Below are 26,268 nucleotides of genomic sequence, written 5' to 3'. Positions count from 1 at the left end.
ACCATGGATTGATTCGATTAATAGTGAGCCATAGTCTCACTCAACAGCAGAGCAGCTGGGAGGAGCTCGTTGCATTGATCGAGGGGAAATTGGCTGCACCACCCCCAAAACCTAAAACTTCCTCCAGCACACCAGAACGATCAGAGAAACGCAGAGAAGTGGCAGTAGGAAAACGTGTCGCTCCAAAACGAAAGCATTCTTCAGGGACACCGAAGCGACCAGAAAAACGCAGAGAAGTGATAGCAGAAAAACCTGTTGCTTGTACACCTGAACAACCAGAGAAAGCAAGAAAATCAGTCCGGCTAGCTCGAATATGAGGGAGGCTGGAAAAGATTCGAGAAAGCACCAGCCAACCAATTGAGATTATAGATGAACCTCCAGAAACAGAAGGAGTACCTTCCGAAGAAAATGCTGGACAATCTGGGGGTGAAGCTGAGCAAGCCGGAGGAGGAGGTGAGGAGAGAGAAGTGCACTCCGAAATAGAAATAGAAGCTGGACACTCCAAGGCAGTCACTGAACAGGACAATCGGGAGGAGGACATAGCACATCCAGAAAGTAGCCCGCTGCAAGACCCTGTGGGCGAAGAAGAATTGGCCACAATCCTGGCCAGTTTGGGGGAATATGGCCAACCCTCCAGCCCAGCAGGTCCTCCCGATGAACCTCCAGAGGAAGACATACCTGAGGGTTCACATGCAGAAAAGGAAGGAGAAGCAAACCCGCCCGTTCATGAGGAAGAAATAAGGGACACCAACTGGGAACAATCTGTTCCCGAGGCACCAGAAGAAACTCTAGAAAGAGTAGGAGTTGATTTAAGGGCCAGCAGCAAACCCTCTACTGAAGCAAGGGAAATCAAGAAATTAAGGACTAAACAGCAGAGGCTGTTGAACACTATAGCCCAGCTCCGACAGAAAAATCGGATGTTGAAAGCCAGTCTGAGGATACAAAGGACCACAAGGAAAAGAAAGAGGACCACTGTAGCAAAATCCCACAGAATAAGAAGACAAGGGACTTAAAGTCATACTGTTGGTCGAAACCCGATTGGAAGACCTGCTGTTGTTCCAAATGACACTGAGGAACAAACTGCTGTTCCAATTGTCAGAGAAGAACAGACTGTTGTTCCAAATGATGCTGAGGAACAAACTGCTGTTCCAATTGTCACTGAGGAACAGACTGCTGTTCCAATTGATAATGAAGAATAGACTGCCGTTCCATTTGGGGCAGAGGGACAGGATGATGTTCCATTAACAGAGGAACCACAGCAACCCTTCATTCATGTTAAGAAAGAAAAGGAGAATAAGGAGATCCAAACAGTGGCACCGCCCTCAGGGGTGATCCGGGTTCGGAACTCCAAGCAGCATAACAAAAAGGTTCAGGTAAAACTCCCGGCCTCTATGGCCCTATGGAAAAAGGATCCAAAAACAGGAACCTTGTACAAGATGATGAAGCAAGCTCAGCAAGAAGCTGAATAGTTGAAGGAACAAACAGTCCCTCAGGAGAAATATGAAGAGTTGCAACAGCAACTTCGGGATATTAGTCAGTCCGAGAGCCAGGCCTTCGAAGGCTGGCAAAAGGAGCAAGAAAAGGTTGCAAAGGTAACTCATCAATTAGATATTGTTGTTAGGCAGATGGACACTGTGTTTTCTTTGTATAATGACGTTCTGGCCTGTAGGGCCCCTGCTAAAAACTATGCTTTATTTTTGCTTGAACGATATTTACGATTAAAGATAAAAGCTGTCAGGGCAGGTGCCCCTATACAAATCAATATTGTTAATGATTTCATAGATTGTTGCAAGCATTACGGAGTTAAGGTTCAAAGGTTATTATGTGAATTTTACTTGCATAACCTCGTGCTAGACCAGGAAACTGATTTAAATCCTGGCCCTTTTGTTGGGGACATCCAATTGCAAGCCTTCGTTTCCTTCGGGGTTAATCAGCTAAAATGGCTCAGGGCTTATAACACTTTTCAGAGACAGGAAAATAGCCTAGACTTGTGGGTAAGAGCCGAGCCTAGAGACCCAGTACTGTTATGGAGAGCACATAGGAACCTTATGAGATCCCCGGGTGTTATGGAGACACTAGGACCCATGCACAAGGACCTAATCCGACAAAATCTGGAATATTTTCTGACTATTAAAGACCTTGCCATCGATGCTGCAAAATTTCGATACCAGATTTCGAACCCAAACATCCAGCTTAGGGAACCATTCAGATATGAAAATTTTGAGCTAGCTGCCAGCCGATTGAACCTTTATGGCGAGCGTATCTTGCAAGCAGGGCCATCCTGGTTAGGGTATCGATTTCGTAGTCCAATTATTTGGCACCCTGCACCAGGATATCAGGCCCTGTATGAAATGCCTGAAGGTCAAACAAATCAGTTCTTTGATGATCTAGTTGCTCATCACGGCTGTAGGCCTCCACACGAGGTTCCCTCTCCAGCCTATTCTCTTACCGCCTTGCATGTCAACTATAATGTTTTCATGAGGGCATGAAACAGGGTAAGCAGGGGGGTGTGTGGAGCACTGGAAAGGTATGTTTTTGACGAACAATTTAGTGACTTTTCAGTAACAATTGTAACCCTTTCTGCAGAATGAGCTTAAAGAAATAAAGAGTTTTAATAGAATGTGTAAGAATTAGTATGGAAAGCTTAATTGCTGATAATTGTTATTTTTCCATGCAGAAAAGGGTGGAAACGAAGGACTGCCATTCGAAAGGAAAAGACAAAGAAGCAATAACTGTTGTCCCTTTAGGAGGGAACTGGATGCGAACAAGATCGAACAAATCGAAGCAAGATGACCCTAGAAAGAAAGAAGGATTATCAATTCGGCGGAACAGGGGAAGAAAAGTAAAGGGTTAACGGATTGGCGAATCCCTCAGGATCAAATCGCTGTTTTTCTTATTTTTGCTACCTAGATACCTCCATCGTTACTCATATAAAAAGGGACAGCATTGTTAAGCAAAGGGACTTTTTGTTCATATATGTAACTGTGAATCTCAGATTCAACTTTGATCATCGACTCCTACTAAGACTTGTTTTGCTGTACAATTGTTGATGTATTAATACAAAAGACCTGGTGTTTATTTCATCTCTGCGTCTGAAGTAATCTAAGGCGGTGTACCGTTGGAAGCTAAGGGCCCGGCTCCGAAGGACACTTGCTTTTGTATCATTATAATTTGGTTTCCGTGTGGTTTGTTTATCTTTACAGTTTGGTAATCTGACGCGTTTTTCATATGCTATTCCATGCTCTGTTACAATTAATTCATTAATGGTTTCTTTCAAGAAGTGATTCTGGATTGTATGAGTGAATCTTTTCAGAGTCGATTGCATGCCAACTGTTTCCGTTGCAGAGCCTTCATATTGAATATTGTTGTAGTGGATTCATTTGAAATCTCAATTGTTGGAATCCTCAAGTGATATTATTCTATTTGGAAGCATAGTCCTATTCTCTTTAAATCAGGTTGCTATAGTAAGCGTGTTGAGTATATATGTTTGATGATTGCTGTTCCATAATTCATTTGTGATTGTTGTTCCATAAAGTATAATTCATTAAAGTTGTTTTCGAGAGGAGATTTCTATTTGATTGCAGAATGTGAGTTTAATTCGATAGAGCAAGCTTAGTCTGACTCGCGAGATTTAGTTTATTGCGTTGCTGTTCCATTTATTGCTGTTCCATTTCATGTTTGCTATTCCATTTTACTTTCTGCCGTTCCATTTACTTGCATTTACTGTCTTGGTGTGAGAGAAGGTCTACGGCTGTAGTGAGCCTCAGCAAGTCGCTGCTTAGCTCCCAGACCTATGGTCCATGCTCTAATTTCCTTTCCATCAGTTTCTAGAGGGATGGGTTATCGCTTCCGTACCCTTGACTGATAAGCTGCTTTGTGTGATCTTATTCTTTTAAGCAAATTAGTCATAAATTTAGCATCCGTTTACTCTTGTATTTTCTAGACACTGTACTACTAAGCATTACTCTGACGAATAGCCTCGGATTGAGTTACTCTTTGCAATAACAAAGCGTTCCCGGATTGACTTATTAATGTGGCATAACTAGAGGTGAAAGAGACCCTTGTTACAGCTCTACAAGCTGTTTCTAGAAGATTCTTTGAGTTTCCACCTAGCAAACTACCTTTTCCATTTGTCTGCTCTCACTCATCACACCCTGCAGAAGGGCTTTTCAGTATGCATCACACCCCGCATGTGGAACAGGTGAGATGCATCACATCCTTAGCATGGAGCAGTCTGTATGGTCCAGTTTTGACCAGTTCTGAGCAGTTTCTCAGGGAGAACTTCTGGGAAATTATGTAATCAGCTGAACTTGTTCCTTTAGGGTATGAAACAACACTTATAGGGGTTTAGAAGCCTTTGGTTTATGCTTGTATATCTATGAATCTTGTATTTGTATATGCATTTATATGGTTAATGTACATCTGATCCTACATTGTTTATGGTTATAGATCTCTATGCTTTGATGGTATTTTGTTTCTTTGACTCTACAAGTGTTCTTTGAAGTGGGACAAGTGATAAAGGAGTGACAAAATCTCTATCAAGGGAGAGAGGAAATGAGCAAGGAGACTAGTGAATGAGTAAGGTTGGTACTCTCTGCTTCTCTCTCATCTATCTCTCATAAAGGAAAACTCAACTAGCTTTATTGATAGAAGTAGTAGAAGAGAGGACTACAACCAAGCTATTTGATCCAGAATCATCCTCCTAGCATGAAAGCCCTCTTCACCTCATACAAAGCAGGATCACCCAACAATACAATGTCTTCAAAGAGAAACCAACAACACTTCCTTACAAATTACAAAATTCTAGCCTCTGGATCTCTAGGATGACAGATCCATATATAGATGTTTGCAGGAGAGTGAGTCAGCTTCTCAGATTTTGATTAGTTTCATTTCATTGATAGTTCTTGGTTCCACTTGGAGATTTCATGATCACTTACTCATAGCTGGGCGAATTCAGAGAGGAAAGTGTCATATGAGTAGTTTGTAGAAGATTCTTTGAGTTTCCACCTAGAAAACTACTTCAGCCATTTGTATGCTCTCACTCATCACACCCTATAGAAGGGATTTTCAGTATGCATTGCACCCCCCGTGTGTAACAGGTGATATGCATCGCACCCTCAGCATGGAGCAGTATGTATGGTCCAGTTTTGACCAGTTCTGAGGAGTTTTTCAGGGAGAACTTCTAGGAAATGATGTAATCAGTTGACCTTGTTCCTTTAGGGTATGAAACAACATTTTTATGGGTTTAGAAGCCCTTGGTTTATGGACATATGTGATTTTGGTTGCAGTGCCCAAATATGTCTGTAATAGTCACCCCCTAAAGCATGAGGTCGTAAATCTTTTGATGTCAGGTGAAATGCTTTATAATGAGGATTCGAGGTCTTTCGAACTGGAAGGTGACCTGTAATAAGATACAATACAATACATTATCTTGATAATATTTTCATGATCTAGCTGAGGCAGGCATTCCCATGCTCAGCCTTATAATTTCATTTTCATGTACATAAGACAAAAAATCGTCTGTGTGGCAGACATATGATTTTGGCGGAGCCATCATCCCTTAGCTTGGATGATTATCTGTGTAGTAATGATGTACATTTGATGTCTTTAATTTTCTGAATATATCGTAGCCCGGATGGATGAAACTAGATTCGGGATCTTCAAACTCATTCAATCTTCGCCCAAAGTACAAGTCGATCCATGTGAAAAGATGTTTTGATGTCGAACATGGAAAGACATCGCCTCATTACCAACCAATGATGTAAGCTGTTAACAGGTGCGAGAGGAATCACCGATAATGATAATGACCCTCAAGGTACTTCATTACAATTCACATGGTGTGAATACATGAGTTGATGTTGAACACCATGCAAAATCTTTCGGTCGAAGGCCATTGATGTAAACCTGTCGCCGGAAGTGAGAAACTTGCCATTGAGGCATGCAAGCTTCAAAGTACTGAAAGGGTTGTTCCTAAGTCAACTTATTGGATAATGAGATGATGTCGACAAGAAGTGACCCATCGTACGAGGGCCTTAATGAATCCCACATCTATGACATGGAACAGAGCAAATGATTTTGTGGAGGTGAAAATGATTTGATGATACAAGGTTCAGGGTGGCAGTCATGAAAGAATGGAGCGTTAAGGTATTGCAGCAGATGAGGCATTAGCTAGGTTGGTGAATTCTCTGAGCAACTTCTCTTGAACATATCGGTGACACTAAAATGGATTGGTAGCGTTAACCCCAAAATGGATGGTATAGCAGACCAATGGTGATATGAGCGGTGAACAGAATAACCCAACCCAACTCAATCATGGTTATGGAGTGAAAGTGTCATGTTCAAGAGCGACCTACTACCAATGAAGTTATTCAAGTTTTCTTCCCTTTTTCCCCAGTCATTGCTGACCAGTACCTCTTTATTTTTGTCAAGCTTGAGGAGGATAACATATGCTTGTTCTATAATTTGCCCTTCGGGCAAACCTGTCGCTATGTTTTAACGAGCCTAGCGACAGTGAAACTCACTCTTTTCTGCATGGACAAGTTTGTCGCTATTGTTTTAACGAGTTTAACGACAAAGATAACTCAGTCCTTTTCAATTTTAGAGAGTCTAAAAAGAGATGTAAAGGCAACTCTAGTAGTCCTTTTTCATAATATAATCCCTTAAGTCCGAAAAAGTATAAAATAATACGAAAGGGATGACTTTTCGATAGTTTTAACGAGCCGAACAAGACAAGCACTCGATATTTTTGTGTAATGATCCCCCAGTTCCAAAAAGATTAAAATCTAGAGGAGGGATGGAACTTTCGATCTCTTTAACGAGCTAGAGAGGCCAATTTCTTCGCAATCTTTTCATATTTTACGAGTTAGATGAAAAGAGCTTAAAGGAGACTCATTTTTTGAGGAACGAGTGATGTTTTCGGATAGCAACTGGTTCCAGATAAGGTTTGGAAGTTTCCAATCACAACAGTGTAAAGAAGGTGGCTAATAGAATCACTCGTTGCAACTATTCCTCAAAAGGGTAAACAATCAAATGGAGGGGTATGATCGGCTAAAAAAGAGTGGAGGTGATGGTATGAACACAACCAAGGTTCAAAAGCTAATAATTATGAAATCACAATGGTTATTTACTAAAGGTGGGTTCATTTTTAAATGAGCTTGAACTATGGGGGGACATTTTCTCATTTCTAGGTTTATTTTTTAACGAGCTTGAACTTTGCGTAAAACTGCTCCTGCAGTTGTATAATAAGGATGTCTCTCATTAGACGGTTCATGTTTAGGGATCTTGCCCCATCGAAACTTTGCTCCGGATCCTTTCGTATGCAAGCTACGAACAAGCAACCTACGAGTTTAAAGGGTTGAAAGCCTACAAACTAAGAAAATAAAAGGTCATTTTTTCACTTCCATGCAAAAAGGTTTGCATGCCCCCAGGTCTAACGAAGTAGAGTTTCCAGGTTACCATACAGAAGTTCTTTCATTAGAAAGGTTGTTCCATCCACGTGGCAGACAAAACACTTCCTTGGCGATGTCCATCGAAATGGACAAAGGTGACTATTTTCAATGCCAATCACATAACATTTGACGGGGGAATCCTTTTCTAGTCTAATCCATTTTCCTAAATGGACAGTATTGTCAAACTAGTCATATTCCTATGTGTAAAACTACCTTATATATGGGGTTTTCTTGCCGAAGCAGACCAGGGCGCATGCCTCCTACGTTTCAGTCACAATCACCGAATCACTTGCGCTCATCAGGGGGATAGACTGGAGATTGATGAGACATTCTTTGTGCAAAAGGATCAGTTAGGGATGGCATTTGACTAATAGTTGTGTTTGAACCAGGGAATGAAAGATGGTCAACAAGGTGGACCACTCTTCCTTCATGCAAAAAACACATCACTCAAAAGAGTGAGGAAACAATAGCTCCCATGCTATAAATTTAGTCACACCCAAGGAGTAGATTGTAATCTAAAGGCCCTTGGACTACCATCACATTTAGATGAATGGTTTTCCTTTTCAAAGTTATAGGAAAGTTTGGAAGGATCCCTAATGGTCGACTGGCTCCTTTGTTGAAGCCTGTCAGATTTCAAATCTCAGGCAGAAGTGATGGCGAACCAAGTACTTTCCAAGTAGTTGAGGAAAGGATACTCACAGAAGCCCCTTTATCTATTATAGTACCAACCATGATCATTCTGTAAGATTATACTATGATTCAGAATGGTACATTAGATAGTAGGTAGGATCTCCCTAGTAGATTCCAATCGACGGAAATGACTAGATTGCTTGGAGGAGGGACCGAATAAATCTCTGACGAAATTCCTTCCTGCGGTAAAGGAACAAGTAGATTTCCCCCATGTTCATCAGATTCTGTGTTAACGAAAATAATTTGAACGGTGTCGTTCTCATTCTCTTTGGTGACAATATCATCTGAAGGTGGACCCTCTGAAGACAAGATTGGGTCGAATACCATCTCGACCTATTGACTTTATTCTGGTGTGGACTCATAGGGTTTATCCTCAATGATAGGTGCTTCGACCAACAACAAAGGTGTGTAAGTCAGATTTTCAACTAGCAATGGACTCGGCAAGAGTTTCTTGTATCTAGGAGGAAGTCACTGTGCTAAAGCAAGAAATTTGTCCAACACTCTTTTAGCTTCGTCCAGGAAAGGACAACGGTGGAGGGCACGATTGCCTTCACACAGCCTACAAGGAAATCTAGATCTTCCTTTCTGTCCATTGACTTCATTTTCACTAGTCGATGGTGTGCTCTCAATGTGATCGTCAGAGGTTGAAGACACCAGATTGTGCAAGTGGGTAGATCAGTCCCTCAGGATCCGTGGGATGCAGGGACAATCTAGATGATAGTGGTTTCCCTTGCAAATGACACATGAATATTTAGGTTTAGAAGGTGCAGTGTGTGGATTTTCACCAGATGATGCATGGTTGCCCCCTTTCACCTTCGGATTCTTCTTCTTCTTCTCCTTCCCTTTCTTCTTCTTCTCAGTTACTTGGTTTTTAGCTTTACTAGCTTCACCAAGTGAAGAGGAAGAAGGAGAGGGAGAATCAAATGAAGTAGAAAGTGGGGGAGAAACTTCAGTATCATCTGGATGCCAATTTGATTGTTGAGGAATTACGGTGTTTTGAATGAAAGAGGTCGAGAAAAGCCATACTGGCAGGCCAATTGTGAGTCCTGGAAGGGACAATGTAGCCATGTGTGGAGCACCAACATCTCCCGAAGAGAAGAAGGGACTAGGATTTCCCCAAAGGGGAAATCCTTGATTGGTAGACTCCATTTTCTCAACCTAAGACCAACAAGGGAACAATGACGTTATTGTGATTAAAATAAATTTTATGATGCTTTGACACAACTTGCTTTTTCAATTTTTAAGAGTCGAGAAAAAGCTAAAGATGACTTTAGTCACCTTCGATTTTTTATGATCCTGAAGTGACAAGTGCTCAAATGGACCTTTTCTTTTAAGGAGTCTGAAAAGGAATGAAAGTGACTATTCTGGAAATGTAGAAAGAGGGATTACCAAACCAACTGCAAAATTTTAGAATACTTTTTACAGTACGGCGATCAATCTTCCCGAATGCTGTGTTCAATGCATTACGATCGATAGGGCAGCAGACATGGCTTCCTAAGGATAAAGGATATAGCCTATTGTGGTCTCCCAATATATACTCGGCGGTATGTGGGAGCACAGATCTATACTGGCACTTGTCATATCAAAGAGGAGGAATCACCCAACCTACAATGAAGATGATAGTTACCAGGCTTTATGACACCGGAATACATCTCTAGCCTAAACTTCTAAATGTTGTGCGTTAGTTTCCAAAGTGTTTTTATGTTCATTGAGGTTTATTTTATAGTTTATCTTTATTAAGAACTTTGCCTTTAAGGTTCACCATGTGATGTAGATATACAATTCCTAAATGTGCAATCTAGCTACTAAGGAAAGAGAAATGAAATTATTTCAACATAGAGTAGCGAGCAAACACTAGATGCACTTTTCCTAAATCAATTTCAGCATGAGAATGACAAAATAAAACTAAGTACAGATCTAAACTATCTTCTTTCAAAGCGACAGTACTAACCATTTTCTCTTCAAAAAACGAAAGGAAGGCTAAGACGACACTTTGTGATTTCGAATTCAAAAAAAATGAAAGGAAGACTAAGATGACACTTTGCGATTTTGAATTCAAAAAAAGAAAGGAAGACTAAGATGACACTTTGTGATTTTGAATTTAAAATTGATTTCGACACTTGAAATACTATTAATTCAAATAAAATACAATGGAAAAAGTGTAATCGACTATCTTAAAGAGGAATGCTTTACAACACTCTTTTTCTTGACTGAAAACGAACTTGCGACACTTTCAAATCAAAAGACGACAGTTCTATTAAGCTACTATTTGCAAAGGAGAACTGTAAATGATGAAAAATACATAAAAAACATTCACAATTCCTTATCAGTGGAGGCTGAATAATGCAAAGGAAGATGGTTTTGATAGTGATATACTGATCATAGACAACAAAACTACTAAATAAAGCTGAAGACAATGAAGAAAAAACCAAAATCTGGAGGCAGAAACAGTCTTATTCAATCATCACACCTATTACACAGGGAAATAGGGATGCATCTCACCTGCAACATACGAGAGGTGCGATACATCCAGATTGCCAATGAGAGACAGCACGATGGTCCAGGGACGAGACTAAGCTTGGTTTTCACTCATAGTTTGCAGCTAAGTTCGGGGATTTAGGTTGAGCTAATGATTGTCAGTAAACACAAAGTATAGGGGCTGATCTAATGATGTTATTTGAGCTACTACCACAGCACTTAGGATGTTTGCAGGTCAGATGTTCAGCTCATAAACCAACCTGGAGATTGACTGAAGCAGCGTTGATCTACTTTGCAGTTGCATAGAAAAAGTAGTTCGAAGGCTAGTTAGCTTAACTTCAGGCTTCGTCTATGGTTTATAAAGCAAACAATAGTAACAAAACAAACAAACTATTCGCTCCCTAGTGGAGTCGCCATTTTGTTATCAGGAAAACTGGTGTCCATTCAGAGCTACTAGTCCGACTATGACAGGTAGCTATCTTAGAAACAAACAAACTAAAGTTACTTGTGTTTTCCTTTATGAGAGATAGATGAGAGAGAAGCAGAGAGTACCAACCTTAGTCTTTCGCTAGTCTCCTCGCTTGTTTCCTCTCTCCCTTGACAGAGCTTTCGCCACTCCTTTTTCACTTGCCCCCCTTCAAAGAACACCTGTAGAGTCAAAGCAACAAAATACCATCAAAACATAGAGATCTATAACCATAAATAACATAGGATCAGATGTACATTAACCATATAAATGCATATAAAAATACAATATTTAGAGATATACAAGCATATGGAGGAAAACTCAAATAGCTTTATTGATAGAAGTAGTAGAAGAGAGGATTACAACCAAGTTTTCTGATCCAGCATCATCCTCCCAGCATGAAAGCCCTCTTCACCTCATACAAAGCAAGATCACCCAACAGTACAATGTCTTCAAAGAGAAACCAACAACACTTCCTTACAAATTATAAAATTCCAGCCTCTAGATCTCTGGGATGAGGGATCCATATATAGATGTTTGCAGGAGAGTGAGTCAGCTTCTAGGATTTTGATTATTGTCATTTCAGTAATATCTTTTGGTTCCACTTGGAGATTTCATGATCGCTTACTCATCCTTGGGAAAATTTAGAGAGGCATGTGTCATATGAGAAGTTTCTAGAAGATTCTTTGAGTTTCCACCTAGCAAACTGCTTCTGCCATTTGTCTGCTCTCACTCATCACACCCTACAGAAGGGATTTTCAGTATGCATTGCACCCCCCACGTGTAACAGGTGAGATGCATCGCACCCTCAGCATGGAGCAGTCTGTATGGTCCAATTTTGACCAGTTCTGAGCAGTTTTTCAGGGAGAACTTATGGGAAATGATGTAATCAACTGACCTTGTTCCTTTAGGATATGAAACGAAACTTTTAGGGTTTAGAAGCCCTTAGTTTATGGACATATGTGATTGGGGTTGCAGTGCCTAAATATGTTTGTAACACTTATCCTCCAAATCATTGCAAAAATATCTGTTCCTCGTCATATGGAACTCGACACCACTATTGAGATATCACACACTTCCCATCACTACTTTGGCCATGCATGTAATGTGAGTAAAATCAATCTCAAGCTGTGAAGCCAAGGCTTCACCTGCTACTCCTCTTTTCTTCTTGCTAGCCTTCTTGTCTGGACAATTCTTTGCATCACTCATGACAATGAAAGCACATGATTCTAGACAAGTCTTTCTTCTTTACCCATTGACTAGATTACACTTTGGATTGGGATTTCTTCCCTTTCACTTTCTTTTCTTTTGTAGCCAAGCCACATTTCTCCTCATCCTCAACCTTTGATGAAGTTTGATCTCTGGTATTCTTCCTTATTTACTCATGTACCAAATAAAACCATAATTGTTCGCAATTTGGTAGTTTCTCCCTCCAATTCACCGAATCTTGGTAGTTTTTCTAGCTCTTACGAAGGCCTAGAAGAGATAGGCTCACCAAATCATCCTCTTCTACAGTAAAACTAGCTTAAACAAGTTCATCAGGACACTGCATGAACCTACTCAGGTACTATGTAATCGTCTCATTCCTCTTCATATTGATATTTCAAAGCTTTTCCTTGAGTCCCAATTTCCTGTGGTCACTACTATTCTGGAAAAAAATTGTCAGTGCTTTCCACATTGCATATGGAGTCTCTTTCCTATGGAGATTAGAGATAGTATTGTATTGTACTCCCTCCAATATGACCCTCCTCGTCTTGCCAACACACCTCTTTGAATTTGCTAGATCCTTAGCATCAAATGACGCTAGTTGCAGACTATCATTATCAATGAGCTCCTTGAACCCATTATCCTCGAGTACTACCTCCATGTAGTCCTTCCATGCAACATAATCTGAGCTTCCCTAAAGGGCCTACTTGAGCCTTAAGCCATTGAAGGCCATCTTCTCAGTCTTTAAGAAAACCTACAACCCTAATCTGAAAATTCAAATCACCTATAATGACAACTTTGAAATCTCTGCTCTACAGCGATTCCAACAATGATACCATGTAGAAATTAATGTGTAGATTCCATACTGCTCATGGAATTTAATATATCACAAAACTTGGAGCTAGTCTACTAATTTGCATAAGTTAATTCACAACCTAAAATAAGAATCATAGACATGCAAAAGGAAACATTACACATGCACATAGCTTTATGTAGGGAAAAGAAACTGCTAAAAAAAGCTTACTATCTATATTGGATTAATCAAAGAATAGAGATGAAATACGTATGCTTTCTCAAGCCTAAGCACACCTTGTAAGTGTAGAGTCTATCTCTCTTCCTAACTGAATGAACTTGGACAACACTTAGCTAATTTCAAGAATTTCCAAGATCATATTTCCTTGCATTGTTCCATTATAAAATTTCCCCTATTTTCCAAGAATTTCACACTCTGGAATTGCGCAATTTCCTTAGGCCATTCTCTGACTGCATGCACCACCTGTACACAGAGGAATATGCTACAATAGATAGTACATTAGTATGGAATATCCATATCAACTAGGTAACTCATATTATCTGCATGAAACGATTATTTTCATTTGATTTATTACTTAACTTGTTAATCACTGAGTGTGGTTGAGTTCCACTACCATAACTTTACCTCCGTTAGTTCTTCTCAAAGTTTGAACTAGTTACACTGCGAATAACTCAAATTAAATAAAATAGATTGCTAAAATATAGGAATCAATCGTGTAGAACTGAAATCAAGATTCCCCAACTCGAATTTACTTAGTTAATTGAGTGATAGGAGCCATGTCACCTCAGTTAACTTCCTCCAAGTATATTGTTCATATAGAAATTCAAATTTTAATCTAGTTTAACCAAGGCAAAGTCAAAACTAGTTTTTCTTCCTGCATATTGAATAATATGATATGGGTCTTGGCGCTGAAGTGAAGCTTGAAGGTGTAATAATTTTTCATTCAAGTGAGTTTCTCTAGACTGATATACCTAGCTTGGCTCTTGGCTTTGTGGTGAAGTGCATAAACGTGTTTGGAATTGTCACAAGTTCATTTAGTTTGAAATATATGGCTTGGATCTTGGCATTGTGGTGAATCCTAAAGGCATATTTGTGTCTAATACACATACACACACACATATATATATGTCTGTGTATAATTCTCTTGGCTCTCTGGTGAAGCTCAAAGGTGTATTTGGTTTAGTCAAGAATTGAAGCTTAAGTGAATCAATCTAGTCTGAAGATACATATTGTGGTTCTTAGATCTTTGATAAATCATGAAAGTGTATTTGGTTATGTTATGAGTTCGTGGCGTAGTTATTAGCACTATGATTAGGCCTGAATGCATATTTTCTTCTAATATATATATATATATATATATATATATATATATATATATATATATATATATATATATATATATATATATATATATATATATATATATATATATATATATATATATATATATATATATATATATAGATATATATATATATATATACCAAAACTCTTTGCTTTGTGGTGAAGTGCAAAGGTGTATTTGGTTTGGCCACAAAATCGATTTTATGTAAATTAATGTGGCCAAAATATGTAAAACATGTTTCTTATCTTTGTGAAAAATCCCAACATCATATTCGGTTCTACCACGATTTTGAATCTATGTGAGTTGTTTTGGTCTAAGATATATAGTGTTTCTCTCCACTCTATGGTTAAGCTTGAAGGCATATTTTTTTTATTTTCACTAGTTCAAGTCCAAGTAAAACTTTTAGCCTATGGCTTGATTCTATTTAAATCATTTTTTATGAATGAAAATGAACAGGATACCATAGCTGACTTCATAAATAGTTTAGTTATGCCATGAGTAGTCATGGGTTTGAGTTTCTTAGGTTTGTTAAAATATTGTTTATTTGTTTTAAAGTGCATGTCATTGAATCTTTAATCAAATGAGCAAAGTGCATTCTATCAAGTGGACACAAAAAAAGTGCATTTTGTAGACTATGCATCAGAAAGGTGCATTCCTTTTATCAATTAATTTTTATAATGTTTAATGGGAGACTTTGAGGTGCAAATTAATTTTTGAAAAGGGTAAAATGGAAATAATCTATTTGTAATATGAAAGGGGTAAATGAAGGTCATCAGGATAAGTTATTGAGGGAATGAAGCTAGTTTTTTTGTCAAATATTTTTGGGTTTATAAATAGGTATAAGAAAAGGAGAATATGCTACTACCAAACGTTGAAGAAGAGGTTGATATTTTCCTTAAGCTTCTGGATCCATTTTGAAAGATATTAAAAGTGGTGCACTATGTTTTTGTGAACGCGGTGGGTGCCTCAATAAGGTTGAATCCTATAAACAAGTTTTTTCTTGCATATTTTAAACATTTGCGCCTCAATTAGGTTGGACCCTAAATTAAGTTGGTGGTTGCATATTTTAGAGGTTGGTGCCTCAATAAGGTTGTAGCCTACATCAATTTTTGGTTTATATATACTTGGGGGCAAGTTCCTCTAGTGGGTTAGTGCCTATTAATTTTGGGGGTTGGTGTGTCCAAAAAGTCGGTTCCTACAAATTTATTCTGGGTGTTCATTCCTCTAGCAAGTTGGTACCTACAAATTGATGCAATTAAAGATTCAAGAAGATATAATATTTTTGTTTTTCTCGCACAAGGGTTTTCATGTACATCTAGTGTTTTCATGTGTTGATGTGATGTTGATATTTATTGTTACACTATTATGTTTAGAATTATGACCAATTGTGAAATTGTTTAAAATTGTTAAAGTATCCATTATGTTTATTCATATCTCATCTCATTGTAATCATTATTCCAACACCTTGTATAATATTTTTTTCTTGTTTGGCTCACTCACCATAACAATGCATACTATTTACAAAGTTTCTACAACTATAGCACTAAACATATCCTCAAATGACTAGACAAAACTCTTTTATATCTTTATACTACTATAGGGAAGCAAGTGAGATGACTAAGCCACAACAAATGCCATGAATCATTCTTAAATACATGGTTTGGGTTCTTAAATTTCCAAGTACAAGGGTGGTATATTATTTAGATTATGTGCACTAGAAATTTCCTTCAATTTTTAAACATGCTTAGAGGGGAAAAAGGTAAGTCGTAAAGGAAGGTCTTCTAGAGGTGTAGCTCTAGGGTTAGGGGATAAAAACACTTTGTCCCTAGATCCTAAACATTACTTGTCAAGCTCAATTTCCATGAACAATATGTATAAAATACAATAAAAACCATTTATAAGGACCATATTATATCAAGATACGATATAGATGTAATTACAGTATATTAAACATTAAGGAAGGGTCGTACGGTCTTAAACATTGTCAAAGAGAGAAGAATCATCCTTCCTAATATTGTTGAATCTTCTTGCACTCAAGATACTTAAACACATCTTATGCCATTTTATACTTGTTTAGGGAGGTTTGATTTTTCTCCTCAACACCTGGGTAAAATTCCTACAAGTGACATGTAAAGCTTATGTTGAGCATGATGTTGTAATCATTCCAAGTGACATGTTGAGCTCATATCGAGTATATTGTTGTAATGGTTTTGATCCATGTTGAGCTCATATAACGTATATTGTTTAAATGTCTTTAATAATTGTTATTGAATAGCCTTGAGCACGGATAATAATCTTTGTATGAATTTCAAATAAGGTAAGGTGTTTAGTTACATGGAAAGGAAAATATTATTTTAAAATCCCAAAGGGTTTGGATTTAGCGGTAATATTGTTGTAATGGATTTGATCATTATTCTTGAATAGCCTTGAACACTAAAGATAATAGTACACTTTCCTATGATTTACAATGAGGGTTGGTTGTTTTGATACATGCAAAGGAAATAATTATTTTAAAATCCCAAAGGGGTTGGATTCAATGTTAACATGAGAGAAATGCTTACCGTAGAAGCCAAGGGGACACCTTAAGGTAGTGGTAAAATATCTTGTTGCACCTAGGTAGATCATATTAATGGTATCATGACCCAAGCATGCATAAGTTGTTCAGATATGAGCCCCATGATATTATTTACATACAACCTATGAGATATAGAACAATCAGTGATAACATGTTCTGTTAAGGTTCCCCTTATGTGAAGGTCAATTATTCAAAAGGCTGTAGGTAATAGAAAGCACAACCATGCTAATGGTTGGAGTGGTAGATTCCAAGTGGAATCCCTGGGTGATTTTGAAAGCTTATATACATTGGATTTTAGTTCATTATTCATAAACTTTTCATGGAAGTCATGAAAACTAGTGCAAAAAATTAGTAAATATATAAATATCTCCCTATATATAAAAGAAAGAAATATAAAAACTCTTAAAAATATGTGTGAAAAGAGAGGCATTAGATCTAAACATAAACATAAACATTATAGATATCATATTTCCATTAAAAAATGGTTATAATGTAAATACCAATATGAAAGCTACTTATTTACATATCCATATGGTAATTTTAGAGTTTAGAGTTCCACTCAATTTGAATTAGAGTATAAATAACCTTGATGTTTACACTTCAAGAAGTTTGGTCTCTTTTAAGAAGTATGGTCTCTTTAAGGAATATCTAAAGTAAACATAAATCCAAGCTTATAGATAATTGTAATACCACTAGTAAAAAGTGACTAATTAGTTACTAAAAAAAAAACTATAATTTGCATATAAATGACCATTTTTTAGTCGGTGACCAATAGTAGCTAATTTAGAGTATGTTATAACGTGACGAACTTTCTGTCATTTTTAGCTTAGTCATTAATTGATTTCCTTAATTTTACCATCTAGTAGTATATTTAGTCACAAATTTTGTCATAAAATTTTCATTGGTTTAGTCATTAATTGTCACAATTAATGATCAAATATACTATAAAATATATTACTATATGAATCCTCGAGAAAACCAATTAATGACTAAAGAAATATGACCAAAATGTTGGTCATCTTATAAGATAATATAAATTAGCCACTAATAGTCACATATATGCAAATTTTAGTCATCATTTGAAACCAATTAATGACCAAATAAATATGACTAAATTTTAGTTGTGTTATACGATATTGTAAATTAGCGACTAATAGTCGTATATATGCAAAATTTAGTCATCATTTTAATTAAAAAATTATCATTTGCAGTAGTCATTTATCTTTTTTTGGTATTTTCATATTCAATATATAAACGACTGATCTAGTAATTTCTATTCATTTCATTTAATTTCATTCATAATCATTATAAATGACTAATTTAGTCATATATTCATTTATTCATGTTCATCATTAATTAATACAAACTAATAATTTAGTAGTTTTATATTGATTTTATGTGTTCATTATTAATCAACATAAATTAATTAGTATGATTTTGTGACTAAGTTTAAAAAATGTCATAAAATGCGCATGTTTATCTAATATGATAACACAAAGTTACATATGTTAATTACAAGACTAAATAATATCAAGTGCAAATAAAAATAATTTCAACCATATAAATTTTATTATATAAAATATCAAGTATTACAATATGAGTTTCCAACTCAATTTGAGCTGGACTGCAATTTACACATGAAATATTGTTCATCTTTTCAAGACATTATCACTCTGTTGCCAAAGCATTGCAAGTGAATTCACCAACTCTGAAGGCTTGACCATTAGTCTCTATGAGTGTGTATTCTGCAAGATATTGGCTCTAAGGCTATCACTAGATAGATTCTCTTCTGTCTCTCATTTTACATTGTCACTATATCATTATTTTTATCCTCTTTCTTCAATTGTTGCTTCTTACCATCAATATTGAATTCCTTTCCTAGAAATGAAACAAGATACAATGTAGAGTGTAAGACATAAAAGACGGTGAATACTTAAATAAAATAAAGTAGACTATAAAAGATTTATGTGACGCATGCCTCAACATTCGATAGTGGCCACTATGCAGGTAGATGACCTGTATAAACAAAGAAAATGCAACACCACCATAGAAAATAACACCTTAGGAACTTAGTATTCAACCTTCAATAAAACCTTAAGTATAATCATACCAACTAAGCTACATGTTAAAAATATTAGGTAATAGATAACTTGTGAAAACAAATGGAAAAACAAATATTAGTGTAAAATATATCCTTACGACTTATTCTAAAAGAGTCACGTTCCTTAAATTTGGATATTCTTTTCCCCACAGTAAAATTTCCTCGCTATTATGACCTATGTTTTTAGGATCATGAGATTGATCCAACATCATATTGGATTATGGAGACAAAATGATTCAAGTTTGCAAGATGAGTACCTCACTTGATTGAATGAAGGTGCTAGATGTGAGTAGTGTCAAAACCTTAGGGAAGCAAAACACTAAGGCCTAAGAAAATATATCACCACTTGTCCACTGAAAGAAAAAATTTCAATCCCAAAATGGCCTCTCAAAGTAAATTTCATTAGAGGGAAATCACACTCTGAAAGATGATTGTCTAATACAATGAGAAGTGTACATATATTGTCACAATGCCCCACATAGTCAGACTCTATAGTTGTGTCCTATAATATTAATCATATTATATTATTTAATTATAAGTTATGACTATCAAATAATTATTAGTTTGAATAATTAGTTTGAAATTGTGTTTTAAGTATTTCTGTATACATGAAAATATTCAAAAAAAAGGTACTTTTTGTGACTAGTTAATTTTGAGTGAATCTAAATACACAACAAATTATAGTGCCTCGATGTTTCTCTTGTGGTTATCCACTCATTGTACCAATTTCTCCTATGTCCTCTACTGCTTTTGTTGAATTCCTATTTGATGATTTCCAATACCAATGCAATAAACATTTATCCTCGATGTTTTTCTGAGCCAAAGGGAATCTCCACAAGTAAGAACCAAAAACTGGCCTGAAATATATTATTGGGGGCCAAAATGCAGTAATTAAATGACAAGCCAAGAAACAATGCACCTTAATCATCTTCCCTTTAATATTGATTAACAATTTCTTTACATGATCATGTAATACTAATGTGTCAAGTAGGGAAATTTAAAGTTAGTCATCCAACAATATCACCTTTGAGAGTGCTTAGCAATTAATACTTCCTATTACACACATAGTAGATCACCAACTTCAAGGTTAGAAATATAAACATGCAACAAAAATGAAATTAAAAGAAATGCTAGGAAGTCAAATGCGACTAATCTTGAGTCAAGAAAATACCAACCCCTTCACATTAGCAAGGCATTCTTAGGCACTAAAACAGAAAATCCTTCCATTGCATCATTTTCACCTTTTCTTTAATTTTTTTAATTGAGAACATAACTTTCATATATAAAAAGCATATTGAACAGTTTCATTTCTGTTTAATTGATACGATAATCACTCAAGCATTTGCTGGGATTTTGAGACCCTTTTCAATGATTATATATATATATATATATATATATATATATATATATATATATATATATATATATATATATATATATATATATATATCTATATATATAATCATTGAAAAGGGTCTCAAAATCCCAGCAAATGCTTGAGTGATTATCGTATCAATTAAACAGAAAGGAAACTGTTCAATATGCTTTTAACTTGTAGAATATATTGAAGAATATGAATCTTTCTCGTCCCTTTCTCCCAATCAAATTGTAATCTGCAGGTTCCAATCAAGTAAGCAATTTCCCTCCAAGATAGTTAAGGGATCACTTTGGAGAAGGACTTCTAGAAGCATTGGGATAGGAGAAATGGAATTAGCTAGGAATAAAATGAAGCACTTTAGTGGGTGCTCCAAAATATTTAAACACAACTAAAAATGATTTTATACTCCCTCCACACATTAGAAAACAAAAACCAGTCAGCTGCATCTCATTTATTTTCCACCTTTTTGCAATATGTAATTCTTTGAGCAAGAATAGAGCATTGATAAATATTTTCTTAAAAGAGGAATCTTCATAATCCTAATAAGTTGGGCTCTAACAAATAAAAAACTTCAAGTAGCGAATAAATCTACATGGTATATTTTAGTGATTAAAATGACAACTTTATTCTTAATCTTATTACAACAAAAATAAATTCAACCCTAACTAGTTGGGATGTAACAAATCAAGAATTTCATGTAGTAAAGTAAAATTACATGGTAGATCCCAATTATTTGCAATGAGAATTTTATTCTTTATCTTATTACAACATAGATAAATTTAAGAGTACATACATATTTTGTTATCTCAGAAAAACTTCAAACACATTCCAAGATTTCATAGAAATATAATGATACAATTTACCTGTAGGATACGAAAAGCTTATCTCCATATAGCACTCGTCACTCGACAATAGTGTTATTGAGACACCATCTCATGGCATTAGAATCATGTCTATAGATAATGTTATCGAGATACCTTGCAACACATATTCAACACTCCCTTCAAGCTTCAAATTCATCAATTGATTTACTTTAGTAGCAAATTCTAGTGGGACTTCATTAAATACAACCCGAAAAAATCCATTTATGATAGTTGTCTTTTCCTTCTCTCGATCTATCCCCCTCTCGAAATAGAATAACTGATATTCCCCAATTTTCGAGGTACTTTCTTCATGTTCAAGATGGGCTATTGGTTTCTTCACGTGGAAAAGGTTGCAAACATTAGATGCATAATGGAAGTAATCATGCAATTCAAGGTTGCTCCTAAAGTCTCTTTGGTGAATTATAAAACATTATCTACTTAAAAGAAGATATATGGTAGTAACAAAAACATACCCAAGATCCCACTTAAGAATTCAAAATGTTGCAAATAGGAGATGTCTTAAACAATATCAACTATTTAATTACATAATCACACTAAAATAGACAAATATTTAAAATGTTGAAAGTGTGAAAAAAATGGAGTTTGAATATTATAGTTATGTTAGGGTAGACATAGCAATGTGAAATGTAACTTATATCTAAAACACGTAAATGTAACTCCTACAACTACATAAAATGTAACTTATATCTAACAAGATGGAGTTCGAATATTATAGTTATGACAGTGTAGATATAGCTACTTGAAATGTAACTTCTATATAACATTCTAATTATCTTGTTAGATCTAAGACTTTTGTGATCCATAATGTAGAAATAAGTCTTTCAAATTAATCACATTGTTAAGATTTGATCGATGTTTCGAACCAACTAATGTGGTTCATCCTCATGACAAGGTTTTAAATGTCGACCTTGTCCTGAAGATGAACCACATTAGTTGGTTCCAAACATCAACCAAATCCTAACAATGTGATTAATCTGAAAGACTTATTTCTACATTCTAAATATCATTTTTTCATTCATTTAAGAGACTCAATTTTTTTTTTATCTTCGGTTAATAACTTAATACTCCACCAGAAATAGCATTGAATGTGTTCTTCACAAACCAAGGGGAAAGTTTAGACCGGTGTGAAAATGCTTACTCATTCCCCCGCCATTCTCATATGTTATGTGTGTGGATTTAAACTAGTGTAATGTAGCTTCTACATATTTGACAACTGAAATGTAAAAAACTACCCAGATTGAAGTTATACAATTAACATATGCACAATAAGATACAACATGCATGATTTATAAGTAATATGGCGTTTACATGTTATATCAAGACAAACATTTTCTCATCTCATTAACTCTTATCTTATAGTTGGTGATGGATATATAGCCTTTAAAACTATGAGCCATCCTTGTCATATCTTATATTTAATGATGGATATAGCCTTTAAAACCATCAACCTTGTTTGTTATTTTATGTACTGTCAACTTAAATGGAAATGCTCATAATTTTATTCATTATTATCTTGTAAAACTAGAAATAAAATGATGTGGGGGTGGTGTTTGTAGTGATTTTCAAACTTGTTTTAATTACCTAAATTTACCTTATTTAAAGTAAATCGTTGCACTAGCCATCTTATCTTCAAGTCAATAAATTTTCTTGAGGGCATCTTCATGACATCCACCATCTCTGAAAATTATGAAATATTAGTAGTATCTTGCACTAAATAGATAATGTTTGCATCAAATCTTTTATTGTGTTTTTTACTTAGTGTCACACATTTATTGATATTTTAGGATTCCTGGTTTTCATTTCCATGCTAAGACTAGATTGATCATGCCCGATAGGATTTTTAGTTGTGCACACATCATATTCCTCACTTATAATTGTATCAAATACATAGAGTATGCACAACGACATGTAGTGACATGTAGGTGTCTATTTTACTCAATGACATGCTTTTTATTAACCCATTCCAATCTTACCACATTGAAATTAAGAGAGACAAGGACACAAGAAGGAATATAATAAATGAAAATAGATACTTTAGAATGCAACTCAAATTGTACCTAAATGTAATGATAATTATTTACAGCTTCATGGTCACTCATGAGTATCGAATCACACTATGAAAAATTCCTTGCATTATGAGAATTTGGTTGCACCTACACTGATCCTCTGTACTAGTTCCTTGACTTGCCTATAGATATAATTTTAGAAATAATCCTACTCCTATAATTCTTCCCTATATGGATTATCTTTGTCCCCCCTATGGATCATCTTTCAAAAAATTTCTTCAGTATTTCTGGGTGATTGTCGAACTAGTCTCTACTCAGGTCTGTGAAATCCTTGATTTGTCTCCATCACACAAACCTCTTTTCGTAATAAATTATAAATCCCACATCTGCATTCCTCATCCCTGACATGCCAATTCTTCACAGTGGAATAATTTATCGTTTCTCCCTCGGTGCAATAGAGATCCATTGTTGTGTCATGGAGATGATTTGTGTCATAAAGTGGTGCAGTTCATCCTTCAATATATGTCATAGAACTCCTCTCATCTCACAGAACTCCTCTTATCTACAACAATAAGAGTCCTCTCAAACTGCCTAGTCTCCATATCATTCATCTTGGAATAAGGGGTATTTCCATGGGTGACAAAGTTTGCTTGAAGATTTAATAGAGGGAGCTATCACTAAAAAAAAGTATAATGAAGCATAATAGTTATTAGTATGAGGAACAACCCTTCCAAGCTACTTCCTAAATAGATCAATATACTCTCGAATTACCTCTTATAACGAACACAACATAACCTCAACTTCCTATAGAGTCTACCTATGCATGGTAGCAATGAAAACACTGTAAAAAAACAACATCTGCAACAACATTCGTCAATCTCTTCATCTAGTCAAGGGCATGCCCAACTTTTGAAAAGTATCAAGCAGGTGAAGGTCCACTTCGTCTAGGCTCCTCTTCTTCTTCTACTCTCTCTATTTAGGTTTAGAATAATAGCAAAGGTCTTGGAAATTGATGGGTGGGTAGAATTTTTCAGACCATTCAGGTTCTACCATTTTTAATCATTGTGTGTAAGCATTGAGTCTAAATTTCAAAAGTCATTCGCGTTCCTCCTTTTTAGCTAAAATTAGTAAGTTTTAATGGATCTAAGTATATTCTACTTAGAATATAGTAACATGGTTTAAAAATGTAGGCATTGAGGTCAAAATCAAAGGATTAAACATAAAATATTTTATGTTAATGAATACAAGAAATTTTATTTTCATGTAACAAAGTTTGAGAAAGGTCCAGTATTTGCATCCTACCAGAAAATTTTCTTCAATCACTCAAGCCCTTTGAATTTTGTCATGGTAGATTCCATTACACAAGTAATCAACCACTAAAAAAATGTGAAAATAAATAATAAAATTGCATGCATTCTGACCCTAGAAAAGTTAGGGAGGAGCGAACTGATCTGTACAATAAGGACATGCAAAATGCTTACTTGTCCATTGTCTTTTGATGAATTGTTCGCTGCAATCAAGATCTTCATTACCATAATCATTAAACTCTTTGTACAATAAGGACATGCAAAATTCTTGCTTGTGCATTGTCTTTTGAGGAATTGTTGGCTGTAATCAAGATGTGCACTATCATAATCATTAAACCCTAAACTCTAAATGAAATTTATGTTTTGATCATATAAACGCTTGAAATTGTTTACCCATAAGAACAAAAATAATATTTATTATAGAGGATGAACTCTTCAGATTCCAAATTCATATACATGTGAAATGGCCAAAATCTCCCTTCCTCCATCTAATCCTTGATGCCCTCCTAAGGTGTTTCCCTTGCAAAATCCATCTGGGGTTCGAATCCCATGAAATCCATATATCACATTGATGGTATTCCTCCTTCTGGAATTGCCACACATATATCAACAAGGCGGAGAAAAAATCACTGCTACAATGTGATGTTGTAAACTGTGAATATTTTATTTTAACCCAGCGCTAAACTCGAAATGGAAAAGAAAATAAATATTTATAATGGAAAAAATAAAAGAAATATTTATAATATAAAATAAAATATAGAAATAGAATTTGGGTTAAATGATTTATTTTTAATAAGAATTTGTTATTTCTCGGCAAGATGCTAAATTGAAAAGAAGAAGAAGAAGTTAAAAATGATATTGGGATGAGTGTAAACATTTAAATATGGCCTCAATTAATAGTTAAAAGTTAAATTAATAAAATAATAAAATTCATTTTGTTATATTTTGATTTTGTTATTAACTTGTGAATAGGATTTGTTACAATACCATATAACAATACGATAATATTCTTATCAACACTACAAGTCCAAAAACCATAACTTATCTCATAACCAAAATATTTTATAACAATTAACCAGATTCTTAACGGTGGATATTCACCCCCACATTATGGTAGATATTATTAACTTGTAAAAAAATAGCCTTTTTTACAATACCATGGGTCAATACCATAGATTATCAATACCACATGCCCAAAAAACATAACAAAATATTTTATAACAATATGACAATATTGTTAAACATGGATATTCACCCCAACTTTGCTGTGGATATTAACTCATAAATTGATTTTGTTACAATACCATGGACCAATACCATGGCCTATCAATACCACATGCCAAAAAAACATAACTTATTTCATAGTAAAAATATTTTATTTTTATGTAATTTTACAATATCTTTTTAATTGAATCTAAAAGGGAAAATGTTACAATTTGAGATATATCTAAACCCTTTATATATATAAATAACATGCATAGATCCATCTTAGATAAGGATCCAAGGGATGAGAGCAAGAAAAATGACTAATTATAATATATTAAATATAGTGTCTCATTTTTTAAAGTTT

The sequence above is a fragment of the Pinus tabuliformis genome, chromosome 2_2 (assembly GCF_031772625.1).
Source record: "Pinus tabuliformis cultivar Carrire ecotype Pingquan chromosome 2_2, CPIR1, whole genome shotgun sequence".
Lineage (NCBI taxonomy): Eukaryota > Viridiplantae > Streptophyta > Pinopsida > Pinales > Pinaceae > Pinus > Pinus tabuliformis.
The sequence above is the reverse complement of the archived record's forward strand: the minus strand, read 5'-3'. Positions refer to the sequence as shown.